This window comes from Triticum urartu, chromosome 4A (assembly GCF_056163025.1).
Source record: "Triticum urartu cultivar PI428250 chromosome 4A, HENAU_Tu73, whole genome shotgun sequence".
Taxonomy (NCBI): Eukaryota; Viridiplantae; Streptophyta; class Magnoliopsida; order Poales; family Poaceae; genus Triticum; species Triticum urartu.
Genome location: NC_141876.1, coordinates 119,523,454 through 119,551,207, shown reverse-complemented (window position 1 = coordinate 119,551,207; position 27,754 = coordinate 119,523,454).

The window sequence follows — 27,754 nt, the reverse complement described above, 5'->3', positions numbered from 1 at the left end:
CTCCAGATCAGCCCTCCCGAGAGGTTTTAGGGCTTGGCGACGACTCCGTATCGTAAAACGCGATGATTTCTTCTCTCTGATTTTTTTCTCTCCGAAAGCAAATATATAGAGTTGGAGTTGGCGTCGGAGGGCATCCAGGGGCCCATGAGGTAGGGGGCGCGCCCTAGGGGGGGCGCCCCCACCCTCGTGAGAAGGGTGTGGGCCCCCTGGTCTTCATCTTTGGCGAGGATTTTTTATTTTTTTTCTAAGATGTCCCGTTGAGTTTCAGGTCATTCCGAGAATATTTTTTTTCTGCACATAAAACAACACCATGGTAATTCTGCTGAAAACAGCGTCAGTCCGGGTTAGTTCCATTCAAATCATACAAGTTAGAGTCCAAAACAAGGGCAAAAGTGTTTGGAAAAGTAGATACAATGGAGATGTATCAACTCCCCCAAGCTTAAACCCTTGCTTGTCATTAAGCAATTCAGTTGACAAACTGAAAGAAAGAAAAACTTTTACAAACTCTGTTTGCTCTTGTTGTTGTAACTATGTCAAGCCAGCATTCAAGTTTTCAGCATAGATCATAACTAACCACATTTGCAATAATTCTCAGGTCTCATGATTAGTCATATCAATAGCATAATCAACTAGCAAGCCATAATAATAAATCTTGGATGACAACACTTTCTCAAAACAATCATAATATGATATAACAAGATGGTATCTCGCTAGCCCTTTCTGAGACCGCAAAACATAAATGCAGAGCACCTTTAAAGATCAAGGACTGGCTAGACATTGTAATTCATGGTAAAAGAGATCCAATCATAGTCATACCCAATATAAATTAACAGTGATGAATGCAAATGACAGCTGTGCTCTCCAGCTAGTGCTTTTTAATAAGAGGGTGATGACTCAACATAAAAGTAAATGGATAGGCCCTTCGTAGAGGGAAGCAGGGATTTGTAGAGGTGCCAGAGCTCAGTTTTGAAATAGAGATAATTTGTATTTTGAGCGGTATACTTTCATTGTCAACGTAACAACTAAGAGATGGCGATATCTTCCATGCTAAACACATTATAGGCGGTTCCCAAACAGAATGGTAAAGTTTATACTCCGCCTCCACCAACAAGCATCAATCCATGGCTTGCTCGAAACAATGAGTGCCTCCAACATACATCAGGTCCCAGGGGGAGTTTTGTTTGTAATTAATTTTGATTTAGTTTGCATAAAGAATGGGACTAGGCATCCCGGTGACCAGCCATTTTCTCGCGAGTGAGGAGCGGAGTCCACTCCTCTTGAGAATAACCCGCCTAACACGGAAGATAAGGACAACCTTGGTTGATACATGAGCTATTCGAGCATACAAAACAGAATGTTTATTTGAAGGTTTAGAGTTTGGCACATACAAATTTACTTGGAACGGCAGGTAGATACCACATAAAGGAAGGTATGGTGGACTCATCTGGAATAACTTTGGGGTTTAAGGGATTGGATACACAAGCAGTATTCCCGCTTAGTGCAAGTGAAGGCTAGCAAAAGACTGGGAAGCGACCAACTAGAGAGCGACAACAGCCATGTACATGCATTAAAATTAATAAACATTGGATGCAAGCATGAGTAGGATATAATCCACCATGAACATAAATATCGTGAAGGCTATGTTGATTTTGTTTCAACTACATGCGTGAACATGTGCCAAGTCAAGTCACTTAAATCATTCAAAGGAGGATACCACCCCATCATACCACATCATAATCATCGCAATAGCATGTTGGCACACAAGGTAAACCATTATAACTCATAGCTAATCAAGCATGGCACAAGCAACTATGATCTCTAATTGTCATTGCAAACATGTTTATTCATAATAAGCTGAATCAAGAACGAGGGACTCATCATATTTACAAAAACAAAAGAGGTCGAGTTCATACCAGCTTTTCTCATCTCAGTCAGTCCATCATATATCATCATAATTGCCTTTCACTTGCACGACCGAACGGTGTGAATAATAATAAGTGTGTACGTGCATTGGACTAAGCTGGAATCTGCGAGCATTCAATAAACAGGAGAAGACAAGGCAATATGGGCTCTTGGTTAAATCAACAATAATGCATATAAGAGCCACTTCAACAATTTAATTATGGTCTTCTCCTACTGGCCCCCAAGGAAAAGAAAAGAAATAAAACTATTTACACGGGAAAGCTCCCAACAAGCAAAAGAAGAACGGGAAATATTTTTGGGTTTTCTTTTTAATTATTACTACTATAGCAGAAAAATAAACTACTACTATTTTTTTGTTTTTCTTAAGGTTTAACAAACACACAAGAAAGCATGAAAAGGAAACTAAACTAGCATGGATATTACAGTAAAAAAGTATGAGCATCGACATCTAGCAATGAGTGTGTGTGAACATAAATGTAATGTCAGTGAGAAATACATACTCCCCCAAGCTTAGGCTTTTGGCCTAAGTTGGTTTATGGCCACGGCTGGCCTGGTGGATATCCATAATAATAGTTGTTGGGGTCGTAGTCTTGTGGTTCATGTTTCGGGGCTGGTGCAGGATTCTTGTAAGCTTGGACGGCAGCCCACGTAACGAGGTAGGGTCCTACAAAATTAAAGAAAGAAGGAGCAGGCAGGATAATGGTCTCAGGATGATGTTTGTTAAAGAACAATTGATACTTAAGCTCTCCTGCCCTATTCTTAACAATAAAATCATGTGCCACCATTCTTTTATGATCTAGATAAACACGGGGCAGCACCTTTTCTTCCTTCTCAGCATGCCTAATAGGTATGTTAAAATGTGCAGCTAGGCGTGTGGCATAGACGCCTCCAAAGATGGGGCCTTTGGTACGGTTCATACTTAACCGTCTAGCAATAATACCGCCCATACTAAAAGTGTTATCACTGTATAAACCGTGGTGCAGAATAATTATATCAGGGATACTAAGGTTTCCATAGTTTCCGCGTCCAATTAAACAACGACTAGCAAATAATGCAAAGTAACGTAAAACAGGAAAATGTATGCTAGTGATTCATGCATCGGAAACCTTTCAAGTTTCTCCTATAGTGATAGTATCAATAAACCCAGCCACATCATCATGATGTGGTTCTTCTGTCTTGCCCTTAAAAGGGACTAAACAAATCTGACGGAAATCATAAAGTGACATCTCCTTATGCTCATCATATAAATCAAACTCCACCGTAGGTGGTGAGTTCCTAGAATGAAAATGAAAGTTTTGCACAAATGTATTTTTGAGTAAGAGATACTGATCGCATTGGTCGTGGAGGAAAGCGGTGAGGCTTGCATTGTGAGCCAATTCATGAAAATCTTCATAGATACCGGCTGCTCTCAAGAAATCTTCAGAAGGCCATTCACACGCCCGAATCTCCGCGGTGCGTGGCAAATTATACTTAGGCTTCGGTGCCTTTTCCTTCGAGCTTTGGCTCGATGAGCCCCTCAAAAATCTCCTCATTATTTTTTTTGAAATAATTTGAAATTTTTAATAACTTCAAACAAAAATGAACCAACTTTAATAAAAATGATGGCAACTACTCCTACAAGTGCCTAGAGCCTATATCAAGCATTAGAACTACTTTGAACCATATAAATTTGACAGGCAAGCTCAAGAACATGGTGACCTATGCAGCACGCATTTGCAAAGAATAAAGCACTAGAACAAAAATAATTGGACCAATGGAGGAGTCACATACCAAGAAACAATCTCCCCAAGCAGTTTTGCGAGAGGTGCTTTGAGCAAGGAGATCGAAAATAACAACAAAAGTGGCTGGAACTCGTGCTTGAGTTGGTTTTTCGGGTTTGTGTGAGATAGAGGAAGAAGATGGATGCTGGGATAGGTGGAGGAGGGCCACCATGGGCCCACGAGGCAGGGGGCGCGCCCTAGAGGGGGGGGGGCGCCCACCACCCTCGTGGCCAGGTGGCAGCTCCTCCCGTGGTAATTTTTGCATAGTAAATCCTCAAATATTCCCGAAAAAATCATATTAAATTGGCCTGGCATTCTGAGGACTTTTATTTTTGGGATATTTTTATATTGCACGGATAAGTCAAGAAAGAGACAGAAAAATACTATTTTTACTTTATTTCTACTAATTAACAGAAAGTATAGAGAGGGTACAGAAGTTTGTGCTTCTAGTTTCATCCATCTCATGCTCATCAAAAAGAATCCACTAACAAGGTTGATCAAGTCTTGTTAACAAAGTCATTCCGATAATCATGAAACCGGAGAAATTTTGAATAACACTAAGTTACCTCAACGGGGATATGCACATCCCCAATAATAAGAATATCATAATTCTTCTTGACAGTGGGAAGAGGAAATTCAAAACCTCCAAATATAATCGATGGAATTTTTCCAATAGAGTTGATACTATGAACTTGAGGTTGTTTCCTCGGAAAGTGTACCGTATGCTCATTACCACTGACATGAAAAGTGACATTGCCTTTGTTGCAATCAATAACAGCCCCTGCAGTATTAAGAAAAGGTCTTCCAAGAATAATAGACATACTATCATCCTCGGAAATATCAAGTATAACAAAGTCCAATAAAATAGTAACGTTTGCAACCACAACAGGCACATCCTCACAAATACCGACCGGTATAGCAGTTGATTTATCAGCCATTTGCAAAGATATTTCAGTAGGTGTCAACTTATTCAAGTCAAGTCTATGATATAGAGAGAGAGGCATAACACTAACACCGGCTCCAAGATCACATAAAGTAGTTTTAATATAATTTATTTTAATGGAGGAAGGTATAGTAGGTACTCTGGGGTCTCCAAGTTTCTTTGGCATTCCACCCTTAAAAGTGTAATTAGCAAGCATGATGGAAATTTCAGCTTCTGGTATCTTTCTTTTATTAGTAATGATATCCTTCATATATTTAGCATAAGGATTTGTTTTGAGCACATTATTTAATCTCATACGCAAAAAGATAGGCCTAATCATTTCGGCAAAGCACTCAAAATCCTCATCATCCTTTTTATTGGATGGTTTCGGAGAAAAAGGCATGGGTTTCTGAACCCAAGGTTCCCTTTCTTTACCATGTTTCCTAGTAACAAAGTCTCTTTTATCATAACGTTGATTCTTTGATTATGGGTTATCAAAATCAACAGCAGGTTCAACTTCTACATCATTGTCATTACTAGGTTGAGCATCATCATGAGCATCATCATTAATATTTTCATTAGGTTCATGTTCATTACCATATTGTGTTTCAGCATCAGACATATAAATATCATTTGGATTATCTGGTGGTTCAGCAATAGGTTCACTAGAAGTTTGCATAGTTCTATCATTTTTCTTCTTCTTCTTTTTAGAAGAACTAGGAACATCAATATTATTTCTTTGAGAATCTTGCTCGATTCTCTTAGGGTGGCCTTCAGGATACAAAGGTTCCTGAGTCATTCTACCAGTTCTAGTAGCCACTCTAACAGCATAATCATTTTTCTTACTATTCATTTCATCAAGCACTTCTTTTTGAGCCTTAAGTACTTGTTCAACTTGAGTGGTAACCATAGAAGTATGTTTGCTAACAAGTTTAAGTTCACCTTTAATATTAGCCATATAATCACCCAAGCGTCTAGTCATATAAGCATTTTCTTTTAATTGTCTACCAAAATAAGCATTGAAGTCGTCTTGCTTAAACATAAAGTTATCAAACTCATCCAAGCACTGACTAGCAATTTTAGTAGGAGGGACTTCAGCTTTATCATATCTATAGAGAGAATTTACCTTTACTACCTGTGTCGGGATATCGGGATCAGGGGGTTCTTCAATAAATAAAGAATTAAGATCATATGTTTCTTCAACACGTGGTGAATTAAGACCATGTATTTCTTCAATAGGAGGTAAATTCTTAACGTCTTCAGCTTTAATACCTTTTTCTTTCATAGATTTCTTTGCCTCTTGCATATCTTCGGGACTGAGGAATAGAACACCTCTCTTCTTCGGAGTTGGTTTAAGAATAGGCTCAGTAATTGGAGCAGGAGCTGGCTCAGGAGGTGGCTCAGGAGGTGCCCAATTATTTTCATTTGTCAACATATTATTCAATAGAATTTCAGCTTCATCCGGTGTTCTTTCCCTGAAAAGAGAACCAGCACAACTATCCAGGTAATCTCTGGAAGCATCGGTTAGTGCATTATAAAAGATATCAAGTATTTCAGGTTTCTTAAGAGGATGATCAGGCAAAGTGTCGGTGTCAAAACCGGCGGATCTCGGGTAGGGGGTCCCGAACTGTGCGTCTAGGCCAGATGGTAACAGGAGGCAGGGGACACGAAGTTTTACCCAGGTTCGGGCCCTCTTGATGGAGGTAAAACCCTACGTCCTGCTTGATTAATATTGATGGTATGGGTATTACAGGAGTTGATCTACCACGAGATCAGAGAGGCTAAACCCTAGAAGCTAGCCTATGGTATGATTGTTGATGTGTATGTTGTCCTACGGACTAAAACCCTCCGGTTTATATAGACACCAGATAGGGTTAGGGTTACATAGAGTCGGTTACAATGGTAGGAGATCTGAACATCTGTATTGCCAAGCTTGCCTTCCACGCCAAGGAAAGTCCCTTCCGGACACGGGACGGAGTCTTCAATCTTGTATCTTCATAGTCCAGGAGTCCGGCTTGAAGGTATAGTTCGGCTATCCGAACACCCCCTAATCTAGGACTCCCTCAGTAGCCCCCGAACTAGGCTTCAATGACGACGAGTCCGGTGCACAGATTGTCTTCGGCATTGCAAGGCGGGTTCTCCTCCAAATTCTGTGTACCTGTTCGAATAAAGTCTGGTTTCTTGTAGATGTTGCGCTCCTTGGCTTCTATAGTCCAGGAGTCCGGCTTGAAGGTATAGTTCGGCTATCCGAACACCCCCTAATCCAGGACTCCCTCAGTAGCCCCCGAACCAGGCTTCAATGACGATGAGTCCAGTGCGCAGATTGTCTTCGGCATTGCAAGGCGGGTTCTCCTCCAAATTCTGTGTACTTGTTCGAATAAAGTCCGGTTTCTTGTAGATGTTGCGCTCCTTGGCTTCTACGCCCAATAATGGCCGTTTTCCACGTGTCAAACGAATATGAAAAGTCTGAGTGTTTTTTATGTTCACACCCCTAGCTGCGTGAATGAGTTTCCCTTTTTAAGGGGACGAGAATTTAGATCCAATCCACAGCTTCTCCCCTCCATGAGTGTTCATCAGAGCGCATCCGACAAAAGTCCATTCCACCATGGCCAGCCGCCGCAACTCCTCCTCTCGTCCTTCTAGCCCTAAGCCTAGATATTGGGAGAGATGTTCTACTCCGCACAGCGAGCTAGTGACGCTTCAGACCAAAGGATTTCTCCCTCGGCCTATATGGTCCCGGTCCGAGCCGGTCTCGCCGTCTACAACGGTGGAGAGCAAGCAGAGAATGCCCCTAATCCATCTAAAGGAGAGCAGGTGTGCCTTGTTCCTTACTTAATAAGGGGGCTCGGATTTCCCATCCACCTGTTTCTCTGGGGTTTGCTAGAGTTCTACGGCCTCCAGCTACATCATCTCACGCCTGCCTCAGTATTGCATATCGCGGGCTTTGTAGCCCTTTGCGAGCTGTTCCTGGGTATCGAAGCTCATTTCGGACTGTGGAAGGAGCTATTTTGCCTCATGCCCCATTCCAAGAAAGGGTCAATATATCAAGTGGGCGGAGCCGAAGTATGGCGCATCGCCGGGACCGGATATCTGTCCAGAACCCCTAAGAAGGCATCCGAAGACTGGCCCTCGGAATGATTCTATATAGAAGACGTCCCGCTGTCGGATCCTTTCCGGATCGGCCTCCCAGAGTTCGATAGTGCTCCTTTAAAAAAGCGCCTAAGCTGGCGTCCACGGAGCCCTCAAAGGGAAAGCGAGAGGGACATATTTTATGGCCGAATAAGATTGTTAGCCCATTTCGGACTAACCATGATCGGAGTTATGGCCGAATGCATCATGCGGGGGGTGCAGCCGCTTCAGTACAGAAGCCAACCCATGTGGGATTTCAACGGGGAGGGACCCTCTACGGCCGTAAAGGGCCAGATTCAGTTGCCGCTCTATTAAACATCTTGTCCACTTTGTACAAGGGGGAAGAGGAGGAATTTCTCCGCGTCAACCCACAGGGTGGATTCTCTATGCACAATCCCCCAAGCTGGGTAAGTGGTCGCTTTTACTTGCTCATCCGTTTAGTGTTCCCATTGTTAAATACTTAGTCTGATGACTTCAACGCAGGAACTGCGCCGGGCCGTAAAGGACATAAGCAGCCCGCCTCCACAACCTGAGGACTCAGGACGGTCTCTCGACCCGGCCTCTCAGGAGGATCCGGACATATCTGTGGAGTTGATTGATGGAGTGTTCCATCAATTGAGCGAGGACATCGCCTTGGTGGCCATTACGGCTGATTACCCAGGGTTAATTCAAACACCCCAGGTACCTAAGACCGAAGTCCTTGTACCCCGGACAGGGATCCGTCCACGCGTGTTTAATTTCCTGATTGCAACCGAACTTTGCAGGGGAGGTTTCTGAGGCAGAAGGCCGAACCTGCGGCGACAAACCAACCAGGGGCCGCAGGGCCCCATGGGCGGAAAAGAGGTGTAGTCCGGACCGAGGCGTCAATGCGAAGGTATGGCGCGCCCCTTTATCCCAGTCGTTATACCTTCGAGGCACACTTGACACTCATGCCCTTTTCAGGACGAAGAGATCTCGCCGGGCTATATCCGGAGAGGCTGCTAATCGTGCCTCCACCAGCCAGGCTCCAAGGCCTGGTCCGGGGGCGGAAGCGAACGCAAGGCGTGTGCCAGACGTTCCTCCGACGGAAGATGCAGATGGGTTATCTGCCACCAACTCAGAGGTGGAAAGTGCCATGAACCACAGGCGTCGCCGGACAATTCTTCGCGACGCTTGCTTCTCCCAAGAGGCATTAGATGCCTTCAATTCGGGACATGCACACCTCCGTGCCGCTCAAAATGGTCTAGCCAGAGCCACGGAGCAATATGTAAAAGACATACGGGTAAGAAAATTTTGATAAATATATATGTAGCAGTAGCCCCCGAGACTGAAAACAGTTAGAATAACTGGTTTAAGGATCATTTGAAATGCAGGTTCTTACAGAAAAGAATTCCCTACTGACCCAGGAGCTGGAAGAGTGCAAAGCCCAACTAGAGGCCGCACTAGCCGCGGCAGGGGAGCCTAAGGAGACCCCCTCTGGTAATATTCATTTCGAAAGATAAGTATGTAGTGAAGCGCGGCTTGTGTTCGAATCTGACAAATAAAATCGCAGATGGCGCCGGATTGAATCCGGAAAGGCAACACCTCGAACGCCAACTAAAGGCTGGTGAGAGGGTGCTATTAAAGGTGATGGGGGGGGAAAGAACGTTCTCCAAGATGCCAACACCCGGCTGGGCGTCGAGCTAAAAGATGTTCGGGCCCAGCTGTCAGACTCCGTGAAGGAGAATCAGTGGCTTCGGCGCGGCATATTTAGTAAGTGCTTGAGCGAACCTTTTAAAAGAAAGTTCGGCGGTGCCATTGATTAACAGAGCAATATCCGTAGGTATGTTAACAGGTCGTCCTGCAGAGGAGATGCCCGGTTCTATGGGTGACCTTCTTCCCGAGCTCTTGCAATTGCTCGATCGAGTTCGGCAGGCGATGCGAGGCGTCGCCCAAGTCCTGTGGCCATCCGTCTCCACACCCGAAGATCTTGGGGAGCTTGCGGAGAAGCTGAGGGGAGCACGGCGGCGATTCCAGTTGTGGAAGATATCAGCCTGCCGTCAAGGCGCTAGGGAGGCCTGGGCCATGGCGAAGACGCGATATTCACAAGCCGACCCCAACCATATGGCCGAGGTTAGTCCTGTAGGGCCCGATGGGAAGGATATCCCTGTGAGCTTAGTATACGGCCAAGTGGAGTTGGCCGCAAAGTATTCCCAGCAGGACTGTAAATTGGACAGCCTGTTAGATGGTATTGAGGAGGAGTACAGTCAGTCAAAATGACTATGTAATTTTAATTGACATTTATAATGCCTTCTAGCCGGATTGTAGATCATTTGTCATGGCCGACCTTTTCGCTTTAGCCTTGAGACCTGACGGTCCGGAGTGTGTCCGAATTCCCATGCGGTTATATAGGAACCGGGGAATGCGTGGAGACCAGGCGTAGGGGTCATTGTGGCGTGAACAGAAAAGTGCCTGACTAGTTATGTTATATTACATGGTTAGTAAGAAACATCTTCCAGGGAGAATAGTTCCGTTAGGGGTTCCTTTCCCTGGGAGGCATGCCCTAAAGTGCATGTCCATGCTGCGAAGAGAAACGCAGAAAAAACATCTGGGGGCACGTGGAAAAAATAAAAAATATCGTCTTTAGTTCACCGACCGAATATTCCCTTAAGAACGCTAGCTTTCGGCTTCACCCAGTCTGAGGTACATGTCCGGCTGACCCGGCAGTAACAATCGCAGAGGTGCTCCCTTTACCGCCTAGCCGAACAATCGGGAACATAGGGGTAAGCACAGGAGCTAGGCAACCCAGATTGGCCAAAACTTAAGTCATATCGATGCATATAGTGGTGAATAAAAGGTACATGCGGAAGTTTGACACATGTGTTGGGCGTGAAGCCCGTAGAAGTAAGCTTTTGTCGAAAGAAGCCCCCAGGTTTGCTGAGCGCGGATAGCGCGTCACTTTGTGAGCCTCTAAAGGCTATAAGAGGGGAAGAGAGAGAGAGAAGGAGAGAAATGTATGGCAGAAGGTATATATAAAAAATGGATAGAGTAAGGAGACGAACACGGGATCCGGCGCTAGGCATAGAATCTTTGGAGGCGGGCGGCGTTCCGTGGGTTCGGCTCGAGTCGGTTATCCGATGCACTTCGCAGGCGGTACGCACCACCAGTCAGGACTTGGTCGATGATGAAGGGACCTTCCCACTTGGGCTTGAGTTTGTCCTTTTTCTTGTCCGGAAGGCGTAGAACTAGTTCGCCAACGTTGTAATTTTTGGCCCGTACTTCTCTGCTTTGGTATCTTCGAGCCTGCTGTTGATAAAATGCGGAACGGGCCTTTGCCACGTCACGCTCCTCCTCTAATGCGTCCAAACTGTCCTGCCGATCGAGCTCGGCTTCTCTTTCTTCGTACATGCACACTCGAGGTGAGTCATGAATTATGTCGCAAGGCAAAACTGCCTCAGCGCCATACACCATGAAGAATGGTGTGTATCCGGTGGTGCGATTCGGCGTGGTCCGCAGCCCATGGAGTACGGAGTCGAGCTCCTCTACCCAGTGCGTGTTAGATTCCGTGAGGGACCGCACTAACCTGGGTTTGATGCCGCTCATGATAAGACCATTTGCACGTTCGACCTGGCCGTTGGTTTGTGGGTGATAGACGAAAGCATAATCGAGCTTGATGCCCATGTTTTTGCACCAGAGTTTTACCTCGTCAGCCGTGAAGTTCGTGCCATTATCAGTGATGATGCTGTGGGGGATGCCGTAACGGTGTACAACCCCGGATATAAAGTCTATCACAGGTCCGGATTCGGCCATCTTAACAGGCTTGGCTTCTATCCATTTGGTGAACTTATCCACCATGACCAGTAAGTATTTGTGCTTGTGGGTTCCGCCTTTAAGCGGTCCAACCATGTCAAGCCCCCAGACCGTGAAAGGCTAAGTGATGGGGATGGTTTGGAGGGCAGTAGGTGGCATATGGCTTTGGTTTGCAAAGAGCTGGCAACCGGTGCATTTTTGGACTAAGTCCTGGGCATCTGCCCGAGCCGTCGGCCAATAAAAGCCTGTACGGAAGGCCTTGCTTACAAGGGACCGAGCTGCAGCGTGATGACCACCGAGTCCGGCATGAATTTCAGCCAGGAGGTCCCGCCCTTCCTCTTCGGAGATGCACCTTTGAAGGACTCCGGTAGTGCTTTTCTTATAAAGCTCTCCTTCATGGACTTTGTAGGCTTTGGATCGCCGCACTATGCAGCGTGCCTCATTTTGGTCCTCGGGGAGTTCCTGCCTAGTAAGGTAGGCGAGGAATGGTTCTGTCCACGGGGCTATGACGGCCATTATTACGTGGGCTGAGGGTGTTATTTCATTGGCAGAGCCGCCGATTGTGTCAGAATGTTTGATGTCGGGCAGTGCGGTTGGGTCCGGGCTGTTGTTGTGCGGCTCCCCTTCCCATACTACGGATGGCTTGAACAACCTTTCCAAGAAGATGTTGGGGGGGACTACATCGCGTTTTGCGCCGATGCGTGCTAGGACATCTGCCGCCTGATTATTTTCCTGGGTTATGTGGTGAAATCAAGCCCTTCGAACCGAGCTGACATTTTTAGGACGGCGTTACGGTAAGCTGCCATCTTTGGATCTTTGGCGTCGAAGTCTCCATTTATTTGGGATATTGCGAGGTTCGAGTCCCCGCGCACCTCTAGGCATTGAATGCCCATGGATACTGCCATCCGGAGACCATGTAAAAGGGCCTCATATTCGGCTGCATTGTTGGAGTCTGTGTACATAATCTGTAGTACGTATTGAACTGTGTCTCCTGTGGGGGACGTCAAAACGACACCAGCCCCAAGTCCGGCCAACATCTTGGAGCCGTCGAAATGCATGATCCAATTTGAATATGTGCCGTACTCTTTAGGGAGTTCGGCCTCCGTCCATTCTGCGACGAAATCGGCCAAAACTTGTGACTTGATGGCTCGTCGTGGCTTATAAGTTATGTGGAACAGGAGGAGCTCGATGGCCCATTTCACGATCCGGCCCGTTGCGTCACGGTTGTTAATAATGTCATTGAGTGGTACTTCCGAGGCTACTGTTATTGATTTCATCGTTGATTCAACTTTTATATTCTTCTTTATTCCGGTGCCTCAACAATTCATGGTGGTGTTTCTCATCGTAATTCTCAGATTTTGGAGACCGTAGAAGATTTTCTCTCAATCTTGCTCCATTCTCTTCAAGATTCGTGATTCTAGCTTGTTGCCATCCTCTCGTAATTGTTTTGATCGTGAGAATTCTTTTCACCTATCCGGAGCATTTCAAGATTCTTTTCAGTTTGCTTCTCCGGAGTCCATCATCTCAGAGTTTATTCATTCTCACCTTTCAGCTCTCTTCCTCTAAATTTTACCGGTGCATCAAGTGATCTCTAATCAGCTCGTGATCTCTTCGCTCTCATGTATCTAAATTCTCTCAAGCGTCTTCGTTCATTTTCTTAATTCTTCCCGGTGTTTCTTTAGGTTTTATTCGTTCTTTTTCAATTCTTACGGTGGTTCTCCAAAGATTTCTTTTCCTTCATTATCATATCAATTTATTCATTGTTTCAATCCTTCCGGTGGTTCGTGGAAGACTTTCTCAAGTTTGCGCTGTATCTATCTTAATCCTTTCTACGAGAATAAGTAATATGTCAAATCCGTTGATTGTCATCAATTTAATTGGTGAAGGATAAGCATAATGTAATTCTTATTCTTGTTTCATCGAGTAAATTCAATTCCTTATTCTAGAGCCTCGTCAAAATTCTTGGTCGAACTTGTTTCATATTTTCTTTTCTGGAGTTCCAAGCTTTTCTGCATTATCTCGTCGCGAAGCTCCATCCATATCATTGCAAGGCTTCACCTTGTGTTTTCAACTACCCTTTCTTTCCGTTTGATCATTCTTTTGTTTTACTGAAGTTCTTCATGAAGGTTTTACATGATGGTTCATCAAGGATTTTATCCCTTCTCGAAGTTTTCATCGAGATTCTTTTCCGAGGAGCTCAAGTTTTCTTCATCTTGCTAACCGGAGTGCAATTCTTCCTTCCGTATCAATAGAGGTGGTATTATGTCATTCTTGATCATTTGAGTTCTTGTTTCTTGATACACATGTTGTCAAGGATGAGATATTTTAAATCCATCAATCTCGTCAATTGAGTTATCTTGGGTTATAGTTCACCTAAAGTTTTCCCTAAGGATTGTTGCTATTATGGTGCTTATAAAGGACCCAAGTTCTTCATTTATCCTCCTGGTGATATAAGTTTCTTGTCTCCTTGTTCATATCAATCCAATTCTGCTTCCCGTGAGTGGCAGGTTGTCACCTCATAATTTGAGATGTATTCCATAAGACCATATCAAGCTTATTCCTTTCGTTGTTGGTTTTCCAACAACTCCGCTCGACCCGTTCCCTAAGGATGCCTTCTCAAGCTCTTTTGTGGCATAAGATGGCATTTTATTCTCCATTCTTTTCCAATTATCTATATTCTATTCTTTCGTTCCGGAGGCATTGTGATGTTGCTTTCTTCAACCATCATCTCGTTTCATCTAAGATCATGTTTTTTTCCTGTGCTTATCCATCTAACCGGAGTGTTGTGTCCTTTTGCTCAAGTTCTTTTCATTTTATCAAGTTTTTGACTTCCTTTCAACCGGAGTGCTATCCAAATTTGTTCTTCCTTGTTCCTCTTTCCTAACGGGGTGTTTTCAACTTTGTTCATCTCTGTTGTATTCTTTTCTTGAAATGGCTTAACCTTTTCAAGCTTCTTTGGTCTCACTCGTTTGTCAAAGAAGCAACTTAGTTTTTTACTGCTTATCTTCCTCTTCCGTTGTTCCTCCGGTGCCATTCTAGATCTCGGGACGAGATCCTCTCGTAGTGGTGGAGTCTTGTAACGCCCCGAGACTGTTGTGCCAGGTGTCCTCCAGTTATTCGCTGTTGTCGCCTTGTCATTTGCTTGCGTGTTGCATCTCATCATGTCATCATGTGCATTGCATCATCATATTTTAAAACTTGCATTCGTCCGGGTTCTCCGAGTTTCTCTCTGTTGTCCGTTCTGAGCCCAACCACACTCGCACGCGCCCGCGGCATGTCCGAAATATTATTTTATTAGTGGCCGAAAAATGTTCTCGGAATGGGTTGGAAGTTGGCGTGTGGTCTTGTTTTAGTGTAGATAGACCGCCTGTCAAGTTTCATCACATTCGGAGTTCGTTTGATAGTCCAACCGTTAAATATAGCGGCAATATTAGCCGGTCTAACGTTGGACGTTTTCGGTCTCCGGAAACAGTTGCCGGGCTGCACTCCTCTCCTCTCATCTCAGCCCAACCTCTCTTCACAGCCCACTAGCCCCCCTATCTAACCCCCCTCTGCTCCGGGTCATCCGATCGAGATCGAACGGCTCCGGAACGGACTAAAACCCCCAACCCTAGCTCCTCCTGCTATATATAGCAGCCCCCCTTGCCATTTTTGGCCTTCTCCTTCCTCCCCCTCGAAATCCGTGCCCCAATCTTCAACCAGCCGCCGCCCACCTCCATTTCCGCGCCACTCCAGCCCCTCCTCTCCACTTGGCGCCGCCCCACAGGGCAGACCTCCACCTGCGCCGCTGCCAAGGGCCACTCTCGCGCCTCCACCTCACCCCCTGGTCTCCCGCGCCGCCACGAAGCCTGTGGGCCCGCCAGGACCCGCATCGGACCCTGGGAAGCCCATATGGGCCCAACCTGCGAGCCCCGAGCCCCTGCTCTAGGCCATCGGCGCCTCCCCGAGCGCTCCTCCTCGCCCGCGCCTGCATCGCCGTCCCACACCGCGCAGCGACCCCGCCGCCGGTGAGCTTCGCCGCCGACCCCAGGCAGAGCCCCCGTCGCCTTCTCCTTCTCCTCTCTCTCTCTCATAGGTCTCACCATCTCTTTCCCCCTCTGCCTGCAGAGACGCCATGGGCTTGGATCTGTGCTGTCGTCGCCGAAGTCCATCGTCAGCCGCCCGATCCGGCCTCCCCGTTGTTGGATCCGGGAAGCTCACGCCGCCCCGTGTCCATTCTGGCCGGATCCCGTTCCTCCTCGACCCCGCTGCACCTCCGTGCCGCCGGAGTCCGCCGCCGTTGCTCCCTGTATGCGAGCAGTATGAGACGCGCCCGATCTGCCTCAGTTTCTCGTCAACGCTTGCGCGTGGGCCGCGCCCAACCCAAGGCCCAGCACCCAGCCGGCCTGCCCGGCCTCCTCTCCACCGACCGGGCCGAGGCCCATGGGTGAGCCGCCCCCTCTCCTTTTGCACTGTTGACCCATGTGCAGTTTCGGCCCATAGCCTTTTTTCCCAGATCTGCGATTTAACGATTTTTCCTGAGACTGCAATTTTACAGAAAAGACCCTCATGTTCATGCATATAATAACTCACAATTCGTGCATCGGATTAAAATGATTTATATATGAAAGTTGCTTAGAATTTTGTCTAGTTTAATAATATGCAACTTTCATCCATGTTTAAAATTTTTAAAATATTGTTTGTTTAATTTTGCATAAATGCCATGTTAAAATGATTTAATACATAACTATTCAACCGTAACTCGGAATTTAATAAACTTTATATGTAAATGGGGTAGAATTTTGCCTAGTTTACCATGGTGACATTGTTTTGCATGGTAAACAACTCTAAAATATGGTTTAGGGCAGAACAGGACCTAATCTAATATATGCACATGAGGAGTTTCCGGATTTGTTGTTCGTGCTTCCGGCCTCATTTAAACTTGACTAGATAGGTAGTTTACTTTGCTTCACCTCTTGCCATGTTTAACAACATTTAATATTGTTGGGTACATAAACGAGAGAGAACTAAATAAGTCATGTGGTTTTTCGTCAATATGCAACTCGTTGCATATTGAGCTCCACTTAATTTGTAGAATTGTTTGTGCTTTTTGCCATGCCATCTTTCATTAAACCGGACATGCATCATACTTGATTGTGCATCATGCCATGTTCATGTCGTGGTTGTTTACTATGTTGTGTGCTTCTTTCCGGTGTTGCTTCTTCGGGTTGTTTTCCGATAACGTCGTGTTGTGAGGATTCGTTCGACTTCGTCTGTCTGTCTTCTTCATGGACTCGTTCTTCTTCCTTGCGGGATCTCAGGCAAGATGACCATACCCTCGAAATCACTACTATCTTTGCTTTGCTAGATGCTCGCTCTTTTGTTATGCCAATGCTAAGATGCCTACCACTTGCTTATCATGCCTCCTATATTGTTGAACCAAGCCTCTAACCCACCTTGTCCTAGCAAACCCTTGCTTGGCTATGTTACCGCTTTGCTCAGCCCCTCTTATAGCATTGTTAGTTGCGGGTGAAGATTGAAGTTTGTTCCTGTTTGGAACATGGAGATGTTGTTCCTTGTTGGAATATGCTTACTTGTTGGGATATCACGATATATCTTATTTAATTAATGCATCTATATACTTGGTAAAGGGTGGAAGGCTCGGCCTTATGCCTGGTGTTTTGTTCCACTCTTGCCGCCCTAGTTTCCGTCATATCGGTGTTATGTTCCCGGATTTTGCGTTCCTTACGCGGTTGGGTAATAATGGGAACCCCTTGACAGTTCGCCTTAAGTAAAGCTCTTCCAGCAATGCCCAACATTGGTTTTACCATTTGCCACCTAGCCTTTTCTTTTCCCTTGGGAGTCGCGCTCCTGAGGGTCATCATTATTTTACCCCCCCGGGCCAGTGCTCCTCTGAGTGTTGGTCCAAACTAGAGTCCTGTGTAGCGCCCCCTCGGGGAAACTCGAGGTTTGGTTTTAGTTGTATGGAGCGCTCATCTGAGTGTGCCCTGAGAAAGAGATATGTGCAGCTCCTATCGGGATTTGTCGGCACATTCGGGCAGTGTTGCTGGTTTAGTTTTACCCTGTCGAAATGTCTTGTTGTACCGGGATACCGAGTCTGATCGGAACGTCTCGGGAGGAGGTCTATTCCTTCGTTGACCGTGAGAGCTTGTGATGGGCTAAGTTGGGACACCCCTGCAGGGATTTGAACTTTCGAAAGCCGTGCCCGCGGTTATGGGCAGATGGGAATTTGTTAATGTCCGGTTGTAGATAACTTGAACCTTAACTTAATTAAAATACATCAACCGCGTGTGTTACCGTGATGGTCTCTTTCCGGCGGAGTCCGGAAAGTGAACACGGTGCTGGAGTTATGCTTAACGTAGGTTGCTCTAGGATCACTTCTTGATCATAGATTTTCGACCGTGCTTTTGCCTTCTCTTCTCGCTCTCATTTGCGTATGTTAGCCACCCTATATGCTAGTCGCTTGCTGCAGCTCCACCTCATACCTTTACCTTTCCCATAAGCTTAAATAGTCTTGATCGCGAGGGTGCGAGATTGCTGAGTCCCCGTGGCTCACAGATACTTCCAAAACCAGCTTGTAGGTGCCGATGAGCCCGTGCAGATGATGCAACCAAGCTCAGGAGGAGCTCGATGAAGATCTTGTTCTTTGTGTGGTTTCGTTCTAGTTGATCAGTAGTGGAGCCCAGTTGGGGTTGATCGGGGACCGTGTCGCATTTGGGGTTCTTCTTTTATTTTGGTTCCGTAGACGGACCTTGATTGTATTTGGATGATGTAATGCTTTATTCATGTAATTGTGTGAAGTGGCGAGTGTAAGCCAACTATGTTTCTCTTCTTCCCCTATTTTATTACATGGGTTGTGTGAAGATTACCTCACTTGCGACATTGCTTTCAATGCGGTTATGCCTCTAGGTCGTGCTTCAACACGTGGGAGATATAGCCGCATCGAGGGCGTTACAAGCTGGTATCAGGGCCTTCCCCGACCTTAGGAGCCCCATTGCTTGATCATTTTAGCAGCCGAGTTGTGTCTACAAAAAAGTTTTGAGTCATTTAGGATTTATATATCGGAGAGTTTAGGAATTCTTTTTACTCCCCAGTCTCCTCATCGCTCTGGTAAGGCATCATGACGTAGAGTTTTGACTCTTCTCTTCTCAAATTTCACTAAAAAAATTATTTTAGGATCACACGGGTATCTTGGAATTGTTTCGATGGTTTTGTGACGAGAACATTGTCTTGGTGCCTCCTGTCAGGGGTTTAGTGGAAGTGTCCCGGGGAGTTGAGCTCTGAGGTGTTGTCGTCATAATTTTATCGTTGCAGTTCTGGAATACCTGAGTTTAGTACGCCGACATTGAAAATCTCTTTTATGCAGTTCGTTGGTGAGATAACCTTGACGCCACCCAGTACTGGGGCGGGAGTTCGGGAGTATCGCCATAACTTGTATAACGGATGCTTTTCGAAGGTTGAGGTAGATGATTTCCGAAGGTTTCTTGGTTATGTGTTGAAGGATGGATACAGCTGGATGTAGGATTTGCTAGTTTGGGTGAGATATTATGCTTCCCCTGTATCCCCAACACCTAATTGCATAACCGGAAAATTTCGGGAGTTTCATAAGTGGGAATTCAAGTAGCTCTTAGGATATCTTTCCGACAGATGTATGATATGAAATTGGGGTCCAACGTCTAGTGGTCCGCCTATTCACTGTTGGTTTTACAGTGGTCTCGTTGTGTCTTAAAGAGTCCTTGGCTATGCCAACTCGGGGACGCTTCTTATGTCATGTGCACTGCCTTGTACATGATGGTTCTGTATGATCGAGCCCGTGTAGGCCCCACCACGAAAACTTCAGACGAAATCTCTATCATATGTTTGTTCCGGCTTATTTTGCAAGCCAATCCTTTGTGTTGTTTTCAGTTGTGGTATTCGAGTTGCTTCAATGTCAAATGTTGATTCCATACCTTTTCTAAGCGATGTTCTCATGTTCCTATGAGAATACTAATCCTTCTTGATCATCGAGATTGTCTTGTCAATCCTTTTTCACCGGCGTGTTTCTCTTCAAGTGGATCCGATCATTGCAACATCCGCAAGTTTCAATCTCAGCTTTCTCTACGGTGTTCGTTTCATCCATCCCAAGTTGCATTGTTTTCCCGCCCACCCACCCTTTTTCTTCAAGGTATCCGATATATTAATCAAGTATCCTTTTATTCTTGTGAAGTCTCTCCATCCTTTTCCATCTATGTTCTTACCCGATGTTTCTCATGAAGGTTTTAACAAAGTTTCTAGTTCACCATTATTCATTCTTTTCTTCTCTGGTGGAACCAATTCAAGCTTTCGGGGTTGACCATATTCTTTTCCGTATTTTAATGCTTTCTCATGCCGGTGCAATTCTTAATCGTTCACCTCTCGCTATTCTATTGTCCCGGAGTGCTCAAGATATCTCAGAAGGCTCGTTTTTTTCATTCAAGATCAGTTCAATCTATTTCGAGGTTGTTATCTCTTTCAAGTCATTTAATTCAACCGGTGCAATATGTTTCAAGTAATCATTCCAACGGTGTTTATTTTGAGTGGGCCCTAACCCACAGGTCTATTCCTAGGATCTTACCTGACTCTTCTTATTTCCCGGAGATATCCTAAATTCCTTTTAAAGTTTGACGCAAGAATGAATTATCATCAGTCAAATGTCCTTCTCCAAGATCTTTCAAATTCATTTCATCGTTGATTCAACTTTTATATTCTTCTTTATTCCGGTGCCTCAACAATTCATGGTGGTGTTTCTCGTCGTAATTCTCAGATTTTGGAGACCGAAGAAGATTTTCTCTCAATCTTGCTCCATTCTCTTCAAGATTCGTGATTCTAGCTTGTTGCCATCCTCTCGTAATTGTTTTGATCGTGAGAATTCTTTTCACCTATCCGGAGCATTTCAAGATTCTTTTCAGTTTGCTTCTCCGGAGTCCATCATCTAAGAGTTTATTCATTCTCACCTTTCAGCTCTCTTCCTCTAAATTTTACCGGTGCATCAAGTGATCTCTAATCAGCTCGTGATCTCTTCGCTCTCATGTATCTAAATTCTCTCAAGCGTCTTCGTTCATTTGCTTAATTCTTCCCGGTGTTCCTTTAGGTTTTATTCGTTCTTTTTCAATTCTTACGGTGGTTCTCCAAAGATTTCTTTTCCTTCATTATCATATCAATTTATTCGTTGTTTTAATCCTTCCGGTGGTTCATGGAAGACTTTCTCAAGTTTGCACTGTATCTATCTTAATCCTTTCTATGAGAATAAGTAATATGTCAAATCCGTTGATTGTCATCAATTTAATTGGTGAAGGATAAGCATAATGTAATTCTTATTCTTGTTTCATCGAGTAAATTCAATTCCTTATTCTAGAGCCTCGTCAAAATTCTCGGTCGAACTTGTTTCATCTTTTCTTTTCTGGAGGTCCAAGCTTTTCCGCATTATCTCGTCGCGAAGCTCCATCTATATCATTGCAAGGCTTCACCTTGCGTTTTCAACTACCCTTTCTTTCCGTTTGATCATTCTTTTGTTTTACCGAAGTTCTTCATGAAGGTTTTACATGATGGTTCATCAAGGATTTTATCCCTTCTCGAAGTTTTCATCGAGATTCTTTTCCGAGGAGCTCAAGTTTTCTTCATCTTGCTAACCGGAGTGCAATTCTTCCTTCCGTATCAATAGAGGTGGTATTATGTCATTCTTGATCATTTGAGTTCTTGTTTCTTGATTCACATGTTGTCAAGGATGAGATATTTTAAATCCATCAATCTCGTCAATTGAGTTATCTTGGGTTATAGTTCACCTAAAGTTTTCCCTAAGGATTGTTGCTATTATGGTGCTTATAAAGGACCCAAGTTCTTCATTTATCCTCCCGGTGATATAAGTTTCTCGTCTCCTTGTTCATATCAATCCAATTCTGCTTCCCGTGAGTGGCAGGTTGTCACCTCATAATTTGAGATGTATTCCATAAGACCATATCAAGCTTATTCCTTTCGTTGTTGGTTTTCCAACAACTCCGCTCGACCCGTTCCCTAAGGATGCCTTCTCAAGCTCTTTTGTGGCATAAGATGGCATTTTATTCTCCATTCTTTTCCAATTATCTATATTCTATTCTTTCGTTCCGGAGGCATTGTGATGTTGCTTTCTTCAACCATCAACTCGTTTCATCTAAGATCATGTTTTTTTCCTGTGCTTATCCATCTAACCGGAGTGTTGTGTCCTTTTGCTCAAGTTCTTTTCATTTTATCAAGTTTTTGACTTCCTTTCAACTGGAGTGCTGTCCAAATTTGTTCTTCCTTGTTCCTCTTTCCTAACGGGGTGTTTTCAACTTTGTTCATCTCCGTTGTATTCTTTTCTTGAAATGGCTTAACCTTTTCAAGCTTCTTTGGTCTCACTCGTTTGTCAAAGAAGCAACTTAGTTTTTTACTGCTTATCTTCCTCTTCCGTTGTTCCTCCGATGCCATTCTAGATCTCGGGACGAGATCCTCTCGTAGTGGTGGAGTGTTGTAACGCCCCGAGACCGTTGTGCCAGGTGTCCTCCAGTTATTCGCTGTTGTCGCCTTGTCATTTGCTTGCGTGTTGCATCTCATCATGTCATCATGTGCATTGCATCATCATATTTTAAAACTTGCATTCGTCCGGGTTCTCCGAGTTTCTCTCTGTTGTCCGTTCTGAGCCCAACCACACTCGCACGCGCCCGCGGCATGTCCGAAATATTATTTTATTAGTGGCCGAAAAATGTTCTCGGAATGGGTTGGAAGTTGGCGTGTGGTCTTGCTTTAGTGTAGATAGACCGCCTGTCAAGTTTCATCGCATTCGGAGTTCGTTTGATAGTCCAACCGTTAAATATAGCGGCAATAGTAGCCGGTCTAACGTCGGACGTTTTCGGTCTCCGGAAACAGTTGCCGGGCTGCACTCCTCTCCTCTCATCTCAGCCCAACCTCTCTTCACAGCCCACTAGCCCCCCTATCTAACCCCCCTCTGCTCCGGTTCATCCGATCGAGATCGAACGGCTCCGGAACGGACTAAAACCCCCAACCCTAGCTCCTCCTGCTATATATAGTAGCCCCCCTTGCCATTTTTGGCCTTCTCCTTCCTCCCCCTCGAAATCCGTGCCCCAATCTTCAACCAGCCGCCGCCCACCTCCATTTCCGCGCCACTCCAGCCCCTCCTCTCCACTTGGCACCGCCCCACAGGGCAGACCTCCACCCGCACCGCCGCCAAGGGCCAGTCTCGCGCCTCCACCTCACCCCCTGGTCTCCCGCGCCACCGCGAAGCCCGTGGGCCCGCCAGGACCCGCATCGGACCCTGGGAAGCCCATCTGGGCCCAACCTGCGAGCCCCGTGCCCCTGCTCCAGGCCGTCGGTGCCTCCCCGAGCGCTCCTCCTCGCCCGCGCCTGCCTCGCCGTCCCACACCGCGCAGCGACCCCGCCGCCGGTGAGCTTCGCCGCCGACCCAGGCAGAGCCCCCGTCGCCTTCTCCTTCTCCTCTCTCTCTCGTAGGTCTCACCATCTCTCTCCCCCTCTGCCTGCAGAGACGCCATGGGCTTGGATCTGTGCTGTCGTCGCCGAATTCTGTCGTCAGCCGCCCGATCCGGCCTCCCCGTTGTCGGATCCGGGAAGCTCACGCCGCCCCGCGTCCATTCTGGCCGGATCCCGTTCCTCCTCGACCCCGCTGCACCTCCGCGCCGCTGGAGTCCGCCGCCATTGCTCCCTGTATGCGAGAAGTATGAGACGCGCCCGATCTGCCTCAGTTTCTCGTCAACGCTTGCGCGTGGGCCACGCCCAACCCAAGGCCCAGCACCCAGCCGGCCTGCCCGGCCTCCTCTCCACCGACCGGGCCGAGGCCCATGGGTGAGCCGCCCCCTCTCCTTTTGCACTGTTGACCCATGTGCAGTTTCGGCCCATAGCCTTTTTTCCCAGATCTGCGATTTAACGATTTTTCCTGAGACTGCAATTTTACAGAAAAGACCCTCATGTTCATGCATATAATAACTCACAATTCGTGCATCGGATTAAAATGATTTATATATGAAAGTTGCTTAGAATTTTGTCTAGTTTAATAATATGCAACTTTCATCCATGTTTAAAATGTTTAAAATATTGTTTGTTTAATTTTGCATAAATGCCATGTTAAAATGATTTAATACATAACTATTCAACCGTAACTCGGAATTTAATAAACTTTATATGTAAATGGGGTAGAATTTTGCCTAGTTTATCATGGTGACATTGTTTTGCATGGTAAACAACTCTAAAATATGGTTTAGGGCAGAACAGGACCTAATCTAATATATGCACATGAGGAGTTTCCGGATTTGTTGTTCGTGCTTCCGGCCTCATTTAAACTTGACTAGATAGGTAGTTTACTGTGCTTCACCTCTTGCCATGTTTAACAACATTTAATATTGTTGGGTACATAAACGAGAGAGAACTAAATAAGTCATGTGGTTTTTCGTCAATATGCAACTCGTTGCATATTGAGCTCCACTTAATTTGTAGAATTGTTTGTGCTTTTTGCCATGCCATCTTTCATTAAACCGGACATGCATCATACTTGATTGTGCATCATGCCATGTTCATGTCGTGGTTGTTTACTATGTTGTGTGCTTCTTTCCGGTGTTGCTTCTTCGGGTTGTTTTCCGATAACGTCGTGTTGTGAGGATTCGTTCGACTTCGTCTGTCTGTCTTCTTCATGGACTCGTTCTTCTTCCTTGCGGGATCTCAGGCAAGATGACCATACCCTCGAAATCACTACTATCTTTGCTTTGCTAGATGCTCGCTCTTTTGTTATGCCAATGCTAAGATGCCTACCACTTGCTTATCATGCCTCCTATATTGTTGAACCAAGCCTCTAACCCACCTTGTCCTAGCAAACCCTTGCTTGGCTATGTTACCGCTTTGCTCAGCCCCTCTTATAGCATTGTTAGTTGCGGGTGAAGATTGAAGTTTGTTCCTGTTTGGAACATGGAGATGTTGTTCCTTGTTGGAATATGCTTACTTGTTGGGATATCACGATATATCTTATTTAATTAATGCATCTATATACTTGGTAAAGGGTGGAAGGCTCGGCCTTATGCCTGGTGTTTTGTTCCACTCTTGCCGCCCTAGTTTCCGTCATATCGGTGTTATGTTCCCGGATTTTGCGTTCCTTACGCGGTTGGGTAATAATGGGAACCCCTTGACAGTTCGCCTTAAGTAAAGCTCTTCCAGCAATGCCCAACATTGGTTTTACCATTTGCCACCTAGCCTTTTCTTTTCCCTTGGGAGTCGCGCTCCTGAGGGTCATCATTATTTTACCCCCCCGGGCCAGTGCTCCTCTGAGTGTTAGTCCAAACTAGAGTCCTGTGTAGCGCCCCCTCGGGGAAACTCGAGGTTTGGTTTTAGTTGTATGGAGCGCTCATCTGAGTGTGCCCTGAGAAAGAGATATGTGCAGCTCCTATCGGGATTTGTCGGCACATTCGGGCAGTGTTGCTGGTTTAGTTTTACCCTGTCGAAATGTCTTGTTGTACCGGGATACCGAGTCTGATCGGAACGTCTCGGGAGGAGGTCTATTCCTTCGTTGACCGTGAGAGCTTGTGATGGGCTAAGTTGGGACACCCCTGCAGGGATTTGAACTTTCGAAAGCCGTGCCCGCGGTTATGGGCAGATGGGAATTTGTTAATGTCCGGTTGTAGATAACTTGAACCTTAACTTAATTAAAATACATCAACCGCGTGTGTTACCGTGATGGTCTCTTTCCGGCGGAGTCCGGAAAGTGAACACGGTGCTGGAGTTATGCTTAACGTAGGTTGCTCTAGGATCACTTCTTGATCATAGATTTTCGACCATGCTTTTGCCTTCTCTTCTCGCTCTCATTTGCGTATGTTAGCCACCCTATATGCTAGTCGCTTGCTGCAGCTCCACCTCATACCTTTACCTTTCCCATAAGCTTAAATAGTCTTGATCGCGAGGGTGCGAGATTGCTGAGTCCCCGTGGCTCACAGATACTTCCAAAACCAGCTTGCACTTGCCGATGAGCCCGTGCAGATGACGCAACCAAGCTCAGGAGGAGCTCGATGAAGATCTTGTTCTTTGTGTGGTTTCGTTCTAGTTGATCAGTAGTGGAGCCCAGTTGGGGTCGATCGGGGACCGTGTCGCATTTGGGGTTCTTCTTTTATTTTGGTTCCGTAGACGGACCTTGATTGTATTTGGATGATGTAATGCTTTATTCATGTAATTGTGTGAAGTGGAGAGTGTAAGCCAACTATGTTTCTCTTCTTCCCCTATTTTATTACATTGGTTGTGTGAAGATTACCTCACTTGCGACATTTCTTTCAATGCGGTTATGCCTCTAAGTCGTGCTTCGACACGTGGGAGATATAGCCGCATCGAGGGCGTTACAACAGTGGACACATAATAGACAGGCCTTTGAAGGGGGAATTTGTGTCCGCCCGCTTCTCTTTTGACGACGAGCACTGCGCTTACAACCTGATGTGTTGCTGCGATGTACAATAGCATTGGTTCGCTGATGTTTGGCGCGGCCAGGACTGGGTTTGTTGCCAGTATGGCTTTTCTTTCGTCGAGTCCGGCCGTGGTGTGATAAATGCCGTTGCGGCTTGGTCTGATTCTGCCATCTTGATTTGATGGTAGCCAAAATATGCGTCGAGGAAACACAACGAATCGTGTCTTGCGGTGGCATCGATAATTTGATCGATGCGGGGGAGAGGGAAGGGATCCTTTGGGTAAGCCTTGTTGAGGTCTTTAAAATCGACACACAGGCGCCAGGATTTGTCCTTCTTTGGTACCATCACCAGGTTTGCTAGCCAGTCCGGATGTTTTATATCTCTGATGAATCCGGCTTCCAATAGCTTTGCTAGCTCCTCTCCCATAGCGTGTCTCTTAGGTTCGAAAAAACGCCGAAGAGCCTGTTTGACAGGTTTGAGTCCTGTTTGGATATTTAAGCTGTGCTCGGCCAGCCTGCATGGGATTCCTGGCATGTCCGAAGGATGCCAGGCGAAAATGTCCCAGTTCTCCCGTAGGAACTCTCGCAATGCAGCGTCGACATCAGGGTTTAACTGTGCCCCGATGGAAGCTGTTTTGTTGGGGTCCGTTGGATGGACTTGGAATTTGACTATTTCGTCCGCTGGTTTAAAGGAGGTGGACTTGGATCTTTTGTCGAGTACCACGTCGTCCTATTCACGGTAGAGCGCAGTGCAGTCAGATCCTCGGCTGCTAGGGCTTCGGATAGTGCCTCGAGGGCCAGTGCGGCTGTCTTGTTTTTGGCGCCGAGTGCTACATCCGGATCACTAGCGAGAGTGATGATCCCGTTAGGCCCGGGCATCTTGAGCTTCATGTACCCGTAATGGGGTATTGCTTGGAAGATTGTGAATGCTTCCCGCCCTAGCGAAGCGTGATAACCACTGCTGAACGGGGCCACATGGAACGTGACTTCTTCGGACCTGTAATTGTCCGGCGTGCCGAACACCACATCCAGTGTGATTTTTCCTGTACAGCGCGCTTCCCGACTGGGGATTATTCCTCTAAAGGTTGTGTTGCTTCGCGTGATGCGGTTCCAGTCTATATCCATTTTTTGGAGGGTTTCCTCATAGATGAGGTTCAATCCGCTGCCGCCGTCCATGAGTACCTTGGTGAGACGAAAGCCGTCCATTATTGGACCGAGGACCAATGCGGCTGGTGCTCAGGCTGTTCGGAATTTAGGTTCATCACTGGCGTTGAAGGTAATGGCCGTGTCACTCCACGGGTTTACTGTTGCTACTTGGTAGACTTCGGCAAGGCTTTGGAGTGTCCTTTTTTTGCATATTATTTGATGCGAAGGTCTCGAAGACTGTTAGTACCGTATTGGAGTCTCTGGGGTGGCTTTCTGTGGTCTCCGTGATTAGGTGGTTCTCGCCGATCTTGGCCACCTGCCGGAGTATCCAACATGCTCTAAGGCTGTGAGTTGGTATGGCGTCCTCTATGCTATGAATTTTACAGGGTCCATTAAGCCATCCTTCCAGTACGGTTCCATGCCCTGTAGAGGGTTTTTGCTTTTTGGTGTTTGACCCGGGTGTCTAGCGATGATGCACCCTCTTGTTTCGGACTGGGCTTGCATTAAGGGCCGGATTGTCCCAACATTTTGTTTCGGTTTTCCGGGCGCTTTCCATCGCACAATACTTTCGTACTATGGATGCTAAGTCAGCGAAGCGTGTAATATCACGGCGGCTTATGGCGTTGAGTGTTCCCTTGTCCGTGCAATTATTGCAGAAGGATAGAA